We start from the raw sequence: 14406 nt of genomic DNA, 5'->3' as shown, positions 1-14406 counted from the left end.
AGTGGTCTTACAATGAAGGACAGAGAACTAAAAACTGAACACTGCTAAGCTTCTAGAAGTACTAGTAGATTGTAGGGCAAGTGGGCCATGCCACCAGTCAGAAGAACTGGTAAGGTTGAGCTAGAAGTTTGAGATTGACAGGAATGGAGCCACTCCCTGCCTAGTTCTGTACCTGCTTAGGAACACTAACCAAGACACTCCACTGAGAGGACCTTCCGCAGTCAGTCACTTAATGCAACACCTGGAGTCCTTCCTCATGCAAATAGAGCATCCCTAATATCTCAAACTGAGCCAATAAGAAATACCTACCCCTAAATCCCACCCAACTCCTAAATGTGTTTTTTTATAGTCTCTATCCCCAGGAAATAAAGCGCACAAGTTATGTCACTGAGGATCATCTGAGAGTGCTGTCTTTACTGAGTTGTAATGCGTGAGGAAGAGTTCTCTTTCCTGAAGCATTCATTGCTTGACTTTGGACCTGCTTGGTTGGCCAGGCTTAAGACTCTGATCCTGCCTCAGCCGCTTTTGCTGTTGCTACTGCTGTACCTCAGCTACCTGCCCCTTGCAGGCCACTCAAACCTCCTTGCTTCTCTTGGCATTTCTGGCCAGACCAGAGCCCTACAGAACCTATTCGTACTGGCTCCACTTCTCCCTGTGAGCAGCCAGCGGATGACAGTAGATTCTGTTACTTATAGCTTCTCTAGAGACTTTACCAGTGAGGACCCATTAATTATGGGGCTGCAGGACTTGGGAAAACCACTGGAAAAATGTCAGGGTGGCACAGAGTGTATGTGTATTGTATACTCAGGAGTGCTATTTATCCAGAACGTTTTACATGATCATCATTTCTTATGGATGAAGTGACTACAAATACAGGAAGAAAACCTCAAATAGAAGCTTTAGTCATGCCTCATCTAACATGAGTACCTAGCAGGAAATCAAAGCAACATCTTTTCCTATGACACTTCCTTAAAGTTAGAGGTAGGTTATTTTCCTGGCCTCCTAGATCACAGGCCATGAAAAAAAATTGGGTTTTATGTGTCCCAAGAAGTTGAATAGAAGTTTTCCAAACTGGGTATGATGATACGTACCTTTAATTCCAGCACTCAGGAGGCAGAGGTAGATGAATCCAGCCTAGTCAACAGAGGGTGTTCTGTGTACACAGGGAAACCCTGTATTGTAAATAACAAATTTTTAAACAAACAAACAATCAAACAACAAATTTTTTGACAGTCCTCTGAAAAAGCTTCATTTTATATCAGTGTCTCCTCTTGAGGTTGGTGTATGGTTGATATGACATTTTTCTCCCTGTATTAGAATTTCTAGGATCCATGAGAGTGTCAAGAGTAACTCTTAAAGAGATCTTCAGAGGTTCATGCCATTAGTCCAAGCACTTTGGGAGGAAGAGGCAGGTAGATCTCTGAATTCAAGGTCTGCCAGGGATACACACTGAGACTGTCTCACAAAACAAAACAAAACAAAACAAAACAAAACAAAAGCAAAGGAATGGTTCTTCTAGAGGACCTGAGTTCAATTCCCAGAATCTGCAGCAGGTAGCTCCTATAACTCAAGTTCCAAGGGAAATCCTACACCTCTGACCTCTGCTGTAACCTGCACTCATGTGCACATAGCCACACACACACACATAAAATATAAAATAAATTTTTAAATGAAAGAAAAAGTACCTTTGATTTTATTTTTAAAATATTGTTTTGGGCTGGTGAGATGGCTCAGTGGCTAAGAGCACCCAACTGCTCTTCCAAAGGTCTGGAGTTCAAATCCCAGCAACCACATGGTGGCTCACAACCATCTGTAACGAGATCTGACTCCCTCTTCTGGAGTGTCTGAAGACAGCTACAGTGTACTTACATATAATAAATAAATAAATAAATCTTAAAAATAAAATAAAATATTGTTTTATGTGTATATTTTACCTACATATACATCTGTGCACCACATGCATGCCCTGTGCCAAAGGGGTTAGGAAGAGAGCATCAGATCCTTTAGAACTGTAGTTACAGACAGTTGTGAGCCACATGGGTGCTGGGAGTTGGATCCAAGTCCTCTGCAAGAGCAACAAGGTATAACCACTGAGCTATGTCTGCAGCCCCTGGTTTGATAAATCACAATATTTGCATATATGAATTCTTTAGTAAGGCTGAGTGTGAGCAAGATGCTGACTCAATTTTTGAGCTATACAGATTCACATTTTTTATCAAAAACAAATGACCCTATTTTCTCCATACTGGCCAGATGTCCCTCTTTGATGCCTTGAGATGACCCCTTTTTTTTCCATATCATGCTATGTTTTCTAGGAAGATTATTCAAAGCTTAATCATAATATGACATCAAGAAAGATAGAAGAACACTGTTTTAGGTGCTCAATATCTGGTGCAAAGCTCCTGACACCTAACTCCCTTTCTCTGCATTTTCATCTCCAAGCTACAGTTTCCCTTAACCAAGGAGGCTACTTACACTCCTCCGAGGTCACCTCTGTGGGATCCTCTAAAGAGAAGTAGAGTAGATCCTTCTGATGAGTTTGACATTAGGTCAAACAAGAACAACTAAGCTCAAAGCAAGGATAGAATTGGATCCCATGAAATACTTGCAGCAAGGAGACAGTTTCTTACACAGCAGTTTCTTTTTTTTCTTTTTTTTTTTTTTTTTTGCTTTTTTTAAAGATTTATTTATTTTATTTATGTGAGTACACTGTAGCTATCTTCAGAGGGCATCAGATCCCATTATAGATGGTTGTGAGCCACCATGTGGTTGCTGGGAATTGAACTCAGGACTTCTGGAAGAGCAGTCAGTGTTCTTAACCACTGAGCTATCTCTCCAGCCTACATAGCAGTTTATTATACTAACGTCACATAACTTTTTCAGCTTTCCTTTACCTAAAACACCAGAATAGGGGTAGTGGACAGGGTGAGTTAAAGTTAGTATTGTAATGCTGAGGTAAAATGTAAAAGTGACTGGGAGAGTGTTGTAGTTGTTGTTCTATTGCTATTAAGAGACACCATGACCAAGGAAACTCTTACTAAAGAATTAATTTTTTTAATTTTTTTTAAGATTTATTTATTTATTATATGTAAGTACACTGTAGCTGTCTTCAGACACACCAGAAGAGGGCGCCAGATCTCATTACGGATGGTTGTGAGCCACCATGTGGTTGCTGGGATTTGAACTCTGGACCTCTGGAAGAGCAGTTGGGTGCTCTTACCCACTGAGCCATCTCACCAGCCCAAGAATTAATTTAATTGAGGTCTTGCTTATATTACAGTTTTAGTTAGTCCATGATCATCACATCTGGAAGCACACAGGCATGCTGCTGGAGCAGTAGCTTAGAGCTTTATATCCTGATCCAAAGGCAGCAGGTACAGTGAGACACTGGGCCGGAACCTCAAAGCCTGTCCCCGCCCCCAGTGACAAACCTCCTCCAAGGCCACACCTACCTCAACAAGGCAGAAGACCAGCTCCAGCTGCTGCAAGGTTCAGGTCCTGAGACAGGGAAGTGCAAGGAAGATGGTGCAAAGTGAAGGCAGTGACCACCAGTTGACTTTCAAGCAAGTGGCCCCGAATAGCTCAAGATGGCTTTATACAATCACAAGCCTGCTCACCTGCCCATTGACATCACTGATTATTTTATTAAATCATAGCATCTGCATTATAAAAGTTTCATCATTACAAAAATCCCCCAATAGTTTTCCTTCCTCCTTCCCCACTCCCTAATCTTATTTTGCACTACAAAGCACAAATTCAACAAGCTAAAAATAACTCTCTAGCATGTCCTGTAGACATGAGCACATATACCCAGCTGGTAGCCAATGCAATTTGCAAGCACAGTTATGTAAGGGGAGAGACAGATAAAACATTTGTGGGTATAAGTCCAGCCATCAAATAGCACCTCTCTGTCACGATACTTTTTTTTTTTTTTAAGATTTATTTATTATATGTAAGTACACTGTAGCTGTCTTCAGACACTCCAGAAGAGGGCGCCAGATCTCGTTACGGATGGTTGTGAGCCACCATGTGGTTGCTGGGATTTGAACTCTGGACCTTCGGAAGAGCAGTCGGGTGCTCTTACCCACTGAGCCATCTCACCAGCCCACGATACTTTTTAATTGCAGAGACATGTTCATTATACCAAGCAACCTTTCCGGATATACACCTATCAATTCCTGATACCACCTTTCCAAGAACCATTTTTAAGTCTCTACTTATCAGACATAGCTTCGATATTTCTAAGTCTCTGATGATCAGATATGATTTTCCTATTTTAAGTCTGTTGACCAGACATAGCATCCCCATTTTAAGACTCTGTTGATCAGATACAGCTTGCAAACAGGACCTACCACTCTCCACAACTGCTTACTGTGTGACTGTAGCTGTTTCTCCAGGAAAATGATTACATGCCCCAACATATCCAGGATTAATGGTCACATCTTGAGTGGCGATAGAGTCAGAAAGAAGAGAGGAGGGCCTTACCCCTCAAAACACTATTGAGAAAAACACAGAATTAACCACAGGGCTTTCAGCCTAGGTGACTCCTGCCTTGCGCATGACTGACAAAGTGAAACTAAGTATAGCCATGTGTCTAGACAGCATAGTGAAAAACAAAGAGAGCCTGTAGTACATGCGATCTAGGTAAAGAGCACAGAGCACTGCCTGTTCTTCCAGAGTACTGGAGTGTGATTCACAACACCCACACATGTCATCTCACAACTGTAACTCAACTCCCAGTACATGCAAGGACACCATACACCCATTTTGTGCACAGACACACATGCAAACAAAACAGATGTATGCATAAAATAAAATTTAAAAGCAAGAAAAGAATGTGTTCCTGTTAGTGACACCTAAGGGAAAAGGCTCTGAGGCGAATGCTGTCTGATTCAAGGAGCCTACCTGGTACTTCCTTTGCCATTCCGTCAGGCTCTGTTCTTGCCCTGTGAGCTGCCCTGTGGGTGCTGGGGATTGAACCTGAGTCCTATGAAAAAGCAAGTGCTCTTAAACACTGAGCCATGTCTCTATCCTGACGAACACATTATCATAAGCTCAACTCACAAGTTTAAAAACTCCAGATTTTGGTTTTCAGTGACCATCACAAAGTCTGGACAGGTCTGAAGCCCTGTGAAAAAGTACCAGTATGTGAGAACCAAGTGCCTTAGCATTTGAATAAACTTGCAAATGCTGAGAATTTTTAATTTTTCTAAATGTACTAAATATATCAATATTGACTTTTTGTTTTGTTTTTCAAGACAGGGTTTCTCTGTGTAGCACTGGCTGTTCTGAAACTCAACTCTGTAGATCAGGTTGGCCTTGAACCCACAGAGATCCACCTACCTCTGCCTCCAAAGTGCTAGGATTAGAGGCATGCACCACCAATGCCCTGCCCAATACTGACTTTTTTAAAAATTATTTTATGTGTATCGGTATTTTACCTGTATTTATGTCTGTGAACCACATGTGTGCAGTGCCCATGGAGGTCAGAGAGAGAGTTTTGGATCCCCGGGGACTGATATTAAAACAATTGTGAATCAAAAGAAAAATTTAGGATTGTTGTGAGCCACTATATGAGTTCTGGGAATTGAACCCAGGTCCTCTGGAACAGAGAGGCCTGGCTCTTAACCACGGAGCTATGCCCTCTCCACCCCCAGTAGTGACTCTTAAGCTTCCTTTCCTTTTCATGGCAGAACTTTTCCAATGGAGATTAGTAGTGACTATGAGGAATATGGAAACCTCATTAATCATAGGATGATCTTACAAGAATATGAAATGAGACCTTTGAGAGAATGTGTGGGGAATGTGGAAGATGTGGAGAAGCCCATTCTGAGAGCTCATACCTTATACATATGGAAGGAAGTGACCCTAGGGTGGTTTTATCTAGGTGTGAGAAAGAGCTTTGATGTCTTTCCCATGGCTATTCAGACTGAAAAGAAACCACAGTTATGTAATCAACGTGGAAAATTATTCAGCCATCATTCTAAGTTTGTTGTTCACTAAAGAACAAGCAACAGGTTGGAGGAGCCCTGTGAGCATACTTTGGTGCTGGAAATCTTTTGGCCAGAGCTATAGTCTTATTGTATGTACATCAGAGGAGTCACACTGAAGAGAAGCTCTATTAATGTAATCAGTGTGGGAAATCCTTTACTCATATCTCTAAACTCACTAGGCATTGGCCTACTCACATAGGAGAAAAACAGGATAATTGTTATGGCTCTGGATAACACGTCAATGGAACTCTGTCCTTATTGTATGTCAGAGAGTTCATACTTAAAAGGAACCTTATAAGTATGCTCACTGTAGACAGTCCTTTGGAGCTGGAGAGATGGCTCAGTGATTAAGAACACTGTCTGCTTTTACAGAAGACCTGGATTCAATACCCAGCATCCACATGGCAGCTGACAACCGTAAGATCTCCCGACCCAGGAGATCAAATGTCTTCCTCTGGCTTCTGAGCGCACTAGGTATACAAATGGCACACAGGCATACATGCAAGCAAAACAACCATACTCATAAAAAGTAAAAGTTAAGAAAAAAGTCAGCCAAAGTTCTGACTTCACAGCATATAAAATGACACACAGATAGAAGCAACATGGGAATAACCATTATAGAAAGTCCTCTATTTGAAGCATTCAACCCTGTGGACGTTTGTGAAAGCACGCAAGGAAGAAGTCAGTCATAACAATATACTCACTGGCTGGGCCGTGCTGGTGCATGTCTTTAATCCCAGCACTGGAGAGGCAGGCACAGTTGGATATCTGTAATATCAAGGCCAGCCTGGTCTGCAGAGTGAGTTCCAGGACAGCCAGGGCTACACAAAGAAACTACATCTCAAAAAACAAAAACAAACAAACAAATGAAATAAAACCACTCACTATAGTAAAGCCTTCATGGAGACCTCTCAGCTTATTGAACTTGAGAGAACTCATATTGCAGAGAAACTATTGGCATGTGTTTAGTGTGGGGGAAAGCTATGTTAAGTGTTTTCACCTTCTTTCCTACTAAAGAAGCCACTTTGGAGGGAAACCATATAAATGTTATAACTGTGGGAAATTCTGCTTCAACTTCAGCTTGTTGAACATCATCAGACACATCCTGGAGTGAAGCATTATGAGTATAGTCAATAGTATAGTATTGTGGGAAGACTTTTTTGTTTTGTTTTTTCCAGACAGAGTTTCTTTGCGTAACTCTGAGTGTTCTAAAACTCTCACTGTAGGCCTCTAAGTCATATATTCCCCTGCCCCTCCCAAGTATTGGAATTACAGGCATGTGCCACCACTGCCCAGCTGCAGGAAGACTTTCAATGTACATCAGACTTTCATCTCATTGTTCACCAGAGGACATACGTGGGAAATAAGCCTTATCAGTATAACGTGTATGTTAAAGCCTTCAGTCATTAGTCATACCACATTGATCACCAGAGAACACATACTAGAGAAAAAAAAACTATTAATTTATGACTGTAGGAAAGCCTTCAGTAATGGTTGTACACTTAGACTTTTCAAAACCTACTTTAATAAGGGTTCTCAAATGCTTTGAGCCCCTTCTAGCCCACTGTCCAAAGGTAGGAGAAAAAAGATGGTAAGTAGGGCAAGGGGATATGGGCCTTAGAATTAGTTCTTTGGGGGTAATTCCTATCTCCATTTGTCAGTTCAGTAGTATCAGGGTAGTAAACACAAATCAGCAGTGGTGACACGATCCAGCAGAAACAGCCAGGCCTCTGCCAAACCAGCAGTTGTCAGCAGCAGAGACCAAGACCAGCCAGAATATTTTGAGAAGTTCTCTGCCATCCCTCTCTCAACAAAGTGAAGATCAGCAAAGATGAGCAATCACTGAAGCACTACACAGCTAGCTATGCAAGCACACCACCACTGTCTTTTCAGTCCTATTCATACACTCTCCCAACATCACCTGTCCTCTCACCAGACTTACTTCAGCAAAACATCACATGGGTCTGTTTCAGCAAAACATTACATCACATGACACCACTAGAAATTTCCATTTCAGCCGGGCGTGGTGGCGCACGCCTTTAATCCCAGCACTCGGGAGGCAGAGGCAGGCGGATTTCTGAGTTCGAGGCCAGCCTGGTCTACAAAGTGAGTGCCAGGACAGCCAGGGCTACACAGAGAAACCCTGTCTCAAAAAACCAAAAAAAAAAAAAAAAAGAAAAAGAAATTTCCATTTCAAATGGTCATCTTTTGTAAACACATAAGAATGCACTCTGCCGAGAAACACTATGACTGTAACCATTGTGAAAAGGCCTCTATTAAAAGTATCAACTGGCAAGGCATAAGAGAATTCATGCTAAAGAAAAGACTTGGCGGGTGCACTGGCTTTAATCCCAGCACTCAGAAGGTAAAGACAGTTGGAGCTCTGAGTTCAAGGTCAACCTGGTCGACAGAGTGAGTTGCACCAGGACATCCAGGGCTACACAGAGAAACCCTGTCTTGAATAACAAATGAACAACAACAAAAAAGTCTTCTGAATTAAAAAATAATAATTAGGGAAACCTTCAATTGTAATACATCCTTTGTTCAACATGAGAAAATTAATGAACAAGAAACTATGATTAATCAAGATAGAAGACTCCAAGCCAGGCAGTGGTGGCACACACCTTTAATCCCAGCACTTGGGAGGTGGATTTCTGAGTTTGAGGCCAGCCTGGTCTACAAAGTAAGTTCCAGGACAGCCAGAGCTACACAGAGAGACCCTGTCTCGAAGAAAAAAAAAAAAAAAGATAGAGGACTCCACTGCCACACCCTCTGCTAAAATGGGATAGTTAGGGTGCAGCTTTCAGAGTAGGATACAATGATCCCATGCATCAGAAATGCCTGGAATGTATGTTGAATCCACATTATTACTGAGCTCATCCTATGCCACTTCATAGGAATCCACCTTAGAAAAACTCAGAACCTCCCCTTTTACAAGCAGTAAAAGTGATTTGAAGCCAGGTGTCATGACACATGCCTTTAATTCTTGCGGAGGTAGAGGCAAGAGGATCTCTGTGAGTTCCAGGCCTGCCTAGTGCACAAAATGAGTCCAGAACAGCCAGGGTTACACAAAGAAATCCCATCTAGAAAAACAAAAACAGGGGGAAAAAGGTGTTTTGAGAAGCTGTGACTAGGATAACTATGAAAAGCATTCACTAAGAACTCACGATCAGAGTTAGAATCTTTATTATGGAATGATTTTTTTTTTTTTTGTCAAGTCCAGGTTTCCAGACCAGGCTGGCTTCTGATTCACAGATACGCTTGCCTCTGCCTCCGAGCGCTGGGATAAAAAGCATGCACCACCAACACCCAGCTAGATTATCTTTTTTTTTTTTTTTTTTTTTTTTTGGTTTTTCGAGACAGGGTTTCTCTGTGTAGCCCTGGCTGTCCTGGCACTCACTTTGTAGACCAGGCTGGCCTCGAACTCAGAAATCCGCCTGCCTCTGCCTCCCGAGTGCTGGGATTAAAGGCGTGCGCCACCATGTCCTCCTTTAGATAATCTTTTTATTCAGATGACAAACTAAATCAAAAATTATGGTAGGCTGATGTGGGTGCTGTGGCTCCTGGGTGAGGCCCAGTAGACAGTTAGAGAGGTTTCTATACTGCTCTGACAGTACGAGTGCCCAAGTCCACTGGCATACCAGGATCCTTGCAAACTAGTGAGACTCAGACAGGGCCTGGAACACAGCGGTGGCTGCTTTCCCCAGCTGCACAGAAGTCCTCTCAGGTACAAGCAGCCTGGCACCTCCCTATAGTGATAGCGGAATAGATGCCTACCCCAGAGCTCTTATGGATTCTCCACTGGTCCAAAGGCTGTATAAAAATGCCTGATGCTACTATGCAATATGGCAGATCTGCACCTCAGTGTTGGCCTCTGGAGTCTGTTTCCCATGATAGTTACTCCACCTCCCTCACCCCTTCCTGGATCCCTGTTCCCACAGGATGAAAGATATTTTCATACAGAGCACAGAACATTCAAACTAACAAAATGGGGAAATTGATGCTGAGTAATGAAATACACAGCTATTTTAAATATAACCCACTAATTTAATCAAAAATCAAGGGGCTGGTAGATGATTTAGTCAGCAAAGTACTTGCCTGGTTTTTGTCCTCAGAACTGGTGCTTTAAAAAAACAAAACAAAAACAACAGTTCAATTCCCAGCAACCACATGGTGGCTCATAACCATCTGTAATAAAGATCTAATGCCCTCTTCCGCTGTGTCTGAAGATAGCTACAGTGTACTCATGTAAGTAAGATAAATTAATAATCTTTTTAAAAAAGCAAAAACAACAAAATTGCTAGATGGGGTGGGGTATGCTGGTAACATAAGTGTTGGAGAGGCAGAAAGAGACAGGTTCTCAAAGATTACTGTCCAACCAGCCTGGCTATTTTGTAAGTTTCAGGCCAATGACAGATTTTGTCACAGAAAGGAAGTGGGGAAGGGGCGGGACATGAAAAGGTCTGGGGAGGTGACTCAGTGGAGTGAGTGACACTTGCTGCACTAGTGTAAGGACCAGACTTTAGGTACCCAGAACTCATATAAGTATCTGGTGGGCATGGTGGTCTTTCTGTAATTCCAGCCTAGGAAAGTAAAGACAGGTAATCCCCAAAGGAAGTTAATCAATAAAACTAGCTACTCTGGCCAGTTTCGGCTTTGACTGAGAGACCCTGCCTCACTGAATAAAGTACAAATGAGAACAAGGATAATTCTTGACATCAGCCTTGGGCCTCCACATGCACATGAATCCATACCCAAGTGTGCCCCCCACATACCCATATCTATGCAAACATGCACACCCATGCACACATCACACACACACACAGGAAAAAGTTCTACAGTACCTTATAAATGACACCTGAGGTCATACTCTGGCTTCCACACGTACATAACCTCAGTCGGGATACAAATAGTTAACATTCCTGAGGAAATAAGCAAACGTTGGACAGAGTGTGGAAGAAAGGACTGCTTTTCATATGATAATAAGGCATTTTGTTCCCTGATGATACACTCAATATTTAGCTGATGCTAACAAATTATTTCAAATGATATTTTCTTATTGGTTCATTACTGTGAGCAAATACACAAGAAAATAAAGGAAGCAAGCATTGGTCTCAGAAGCTTTGTCTGTGGCTGGTTGTCTTCATTGGTCGTGAGGCAGAATAGCCTTGCAGGATCACATGGGTGATGCAAAACAGCTCACCTCATGATTATCAGAGAGAGAAGTGATCAGGGTCCCAATATCCACCCTGAGAGAATGTCTCCAGTGACTATCTTTCTCTTTCTATATCCTAAAGATTCCACCACCACCCAATAGCACCACTGTCTGGCAACCAAGCATTTTACAAATGGCCTTTGAGAGACATTTGCTATGATGCTAACAAATACCTAGAAATGTGAGAAACAAGAGTATATGTTTGAGATGTTCTAGAGAGCTTGAGAGTGCTGTTCGTGTCCACTGCATACATAAGACGCTTGTCCCAATCAATGAGCCCAGAGCTATAGTCACACTTCGCCTATCACATACCAAGGCCATACATCCCATCATCCCAGGTGAAAAACTGCCTGTCTGTCAATCTGAACTCAAGGATTCTGTCCCTGGCAGTTCTGTGATTTTTCTCCTGTCACCCTGCTCAAGCTTGTCTTGTCAGTGGGAACTTCTTTGAGCTCCCACCCATGCTGAGATCCCTGGGCAGAGGGGATCTAAAACCATCTCACCACTGACTTAGGATAGGAGAACGGGGAGGCTACTCTTACCTGTCAAGCAGAAGAATGCTAATCACAGGCAGAGGGACTGAGCAAGATGACTCTCCCCTGCCAAACAAGAGAGAAGAAAGGGAGTGGGGAAAAGGGGGAGGGAGAGAAGGACTGACTGATTTAGGCTAACTAATCACACTTATTCATATGTGGGTATGTGTCTCTGTGTGTGTGTGTGTGTGTGTGGGAGAGAGAGAGAGAGAGAGAGAGAGAGGCAGGCAGACAGACAGACAGACAGACAGACAGACAGACAGACAGACACAGAGAGAATCCATGAGATAACCAGCCTTCTCTGTCTGGGATTACACTCAGGTCATCAGGATTGGTGGCAGATACTGAGAAACCAAAATGGGAACCACATTGTCATACATTGATATTAAGTCTCCATACCTTAGGAGAAATTCCTAAACCTCCTGTATCCTGCAAGCCATGGTTTTCAACCTATGCTGACTTTGTCACCCCATGATGTGTACCCACCCTTACTATAAACTCCTGACCACCTGTGGTGAGTCCCCTTCCATGTGACATATTCCTGCACTTATCTGTGGCACAGGCAGCCTTGAGGCTTGAGTCCCCCACTCTCCTGCCCAGGTGCTAACAGCCAATTATCTCAACAGCTGTTTTCTACCAACCCTAACCCATGCCCATAAAGGGGACCTCAAAAGCCAGTGAAGGGCTGTTCTCTGAAACCCCGACTTGGGGGGAGGCAATCTGTTGTCTGGTCATTCTGATGCTTCAAAACATCAGAAATTTGAGGGCTGAAGAGAATGCTTAGCCAATAACAACACTTGTTACTACTGTAGAAGACTAGATTCGGTTCCTAGGACCCATGTAGTGGCTCACAACCATCCATTACTCCAGTTCTAAGAGATCTGACATCTTCTTTTGACCTCTGCAGGCACCTATTACATATAATATATGCACATATTACATATATATGCAGGCAAAACACATACAGACAATAAATCTTAAAAAACTTAAAGAAGTATTTTATGGCATCTATAATTTCTTACCCTTGGTGGAGTCGGGAGAATCAACTGGATGTTTGTTTGTTTGTTTGTTTGATCTGTTGTTTTACAATACATGGTTTCTCTGTGTAGCTCTGGCTGTCCTGGAACTCACTTTGTAGACCAGGCTGGCCTCGAACTCAGAGATCCCACCTACCTCTGCCTCCCGAGTACTGGGATTAAAGGCATGCGCCACCACCACCCAGCTACTCAATGGTTCTTTTCTGTCCTTTGTTACTGGTTGTTTCTTATTGAGAGTATCTCGGGACATTTTGGTTAGAAGCAGTGAAAGAAAAGTGGACTCCTGTGAGGATTCTGTGTCCAAAATGACATACTCCAAGACTGGCAATTGATGCCAGCTGGGAGCTCAGTCATACTGTATGTCTCCAAAGTATTTTAGCCCTGCTCGGCATGGTGGGTGGGTTCCAAAAGGAAGGATGTCCCAATAATGAACACTCTAGAAAACCCCTGTAAAATCTGCAAAGTGCATTACAACATAGCCTTACACTCATAAATCAGTACTTCTGCCACATTTTGTTAACGGAACGGTCAGGGAAATCCCAGAGTCAGGGATGGGGAAATAAATTCCACCTCAGTGAGAGATGACAATTTGGAGCAATACTTAGATTTATCACAGAGCTTCAGCAACTGGATCAGAAGTGATAGAGAAGGAGGACTTTAGGGTCACCCTCAATCTGCAATATAAAAGCTTAATGTACTGAAGAGACAGGAAGAGTCCTGGTCTGAGGTACAAAAGCAATATGTGTGCTTTTCAGTTGGGTTTAGACTCAGGACCACAAAGGTGAAGCTGCAGAGTTAAAAATACTTGTCAGGGCTGGTGAGATGGCTCAGCAGGTAAGAGCACTGACTGCTCTTCTGAAGGTACTGAGTTCAAATCCCAGCAACCGCATGGTGGCTCACAACCACCCGTAATGAGATCTGACGCTCTCTTCTGGTGTGTCTGAAGACAACTACTGTGTCTTATTTAATAAATAATAAATAAATAAATTTTATAATAATAAATAAATCTTTGGGCCTGAGCAAACAGGGCCGACTGGAGCAAGTGGAGCCAACTGGAGCGAGCAGAGGTCCTAAATACAATTACCAACAACCAGATGAAGCCTCACAACTATCTGTACAGTTACAGTGTGTACTCATACATAAAATAAGCACATAAATAAATAAATCTTTTTAAAAAATACTTGTCAGGATCAGGAAAAATATAATATGTACCTCAACGTAAGCCTCACACAAAAAGGCATAAGCACTTTATTAGACCATTTAGCAGCTTGCCATTCACTATCATTTCTGCCTAGGGTACTTTCCTCCCAATCAATATCATGGATTTCTGCCTGGTCTCCTGCAGGCACCCTCTCATGTATTATTTTCTTAGATAGTATAAATGACCTAAATGAGTTTTAAAAAGAAAATAGTAGCCAGGCATGGGAGGCCACATCTGTGTTCGCAGCAATTGGAAGACAGAGGCAGAAGGATGAGCTGCCATAGCAAGTTGTAGGCAGAGTTATCTAGAGAAACAGAACTGATGGAATGAATCAGTATTTAAATGGAATTTCTTAGAGTGGCTTACAGGTTATAAGGTCCAGCTAATCCAACAATGGCTATCTCCCAATAGAAAGTCCAAGAATCCA

This window comes from Mus caroli, unplaced genomic scaffold (genome assembly GCF_978045245.1).
Source record: "Mus caroli unplaced genomic scaffold, Mus_caroli_1 scaffold_8, whole genome shotgun sequence".
NCBI lineage: Eukaryota > Metazoa > Chordata > Mammalia > Rodentia > Muridae > Mus > Mus caroli.
The sequence above is the reverse complement of the archived record's forward strand: the minus strand, read 5'-3'. Positions refer to the sequence as shown.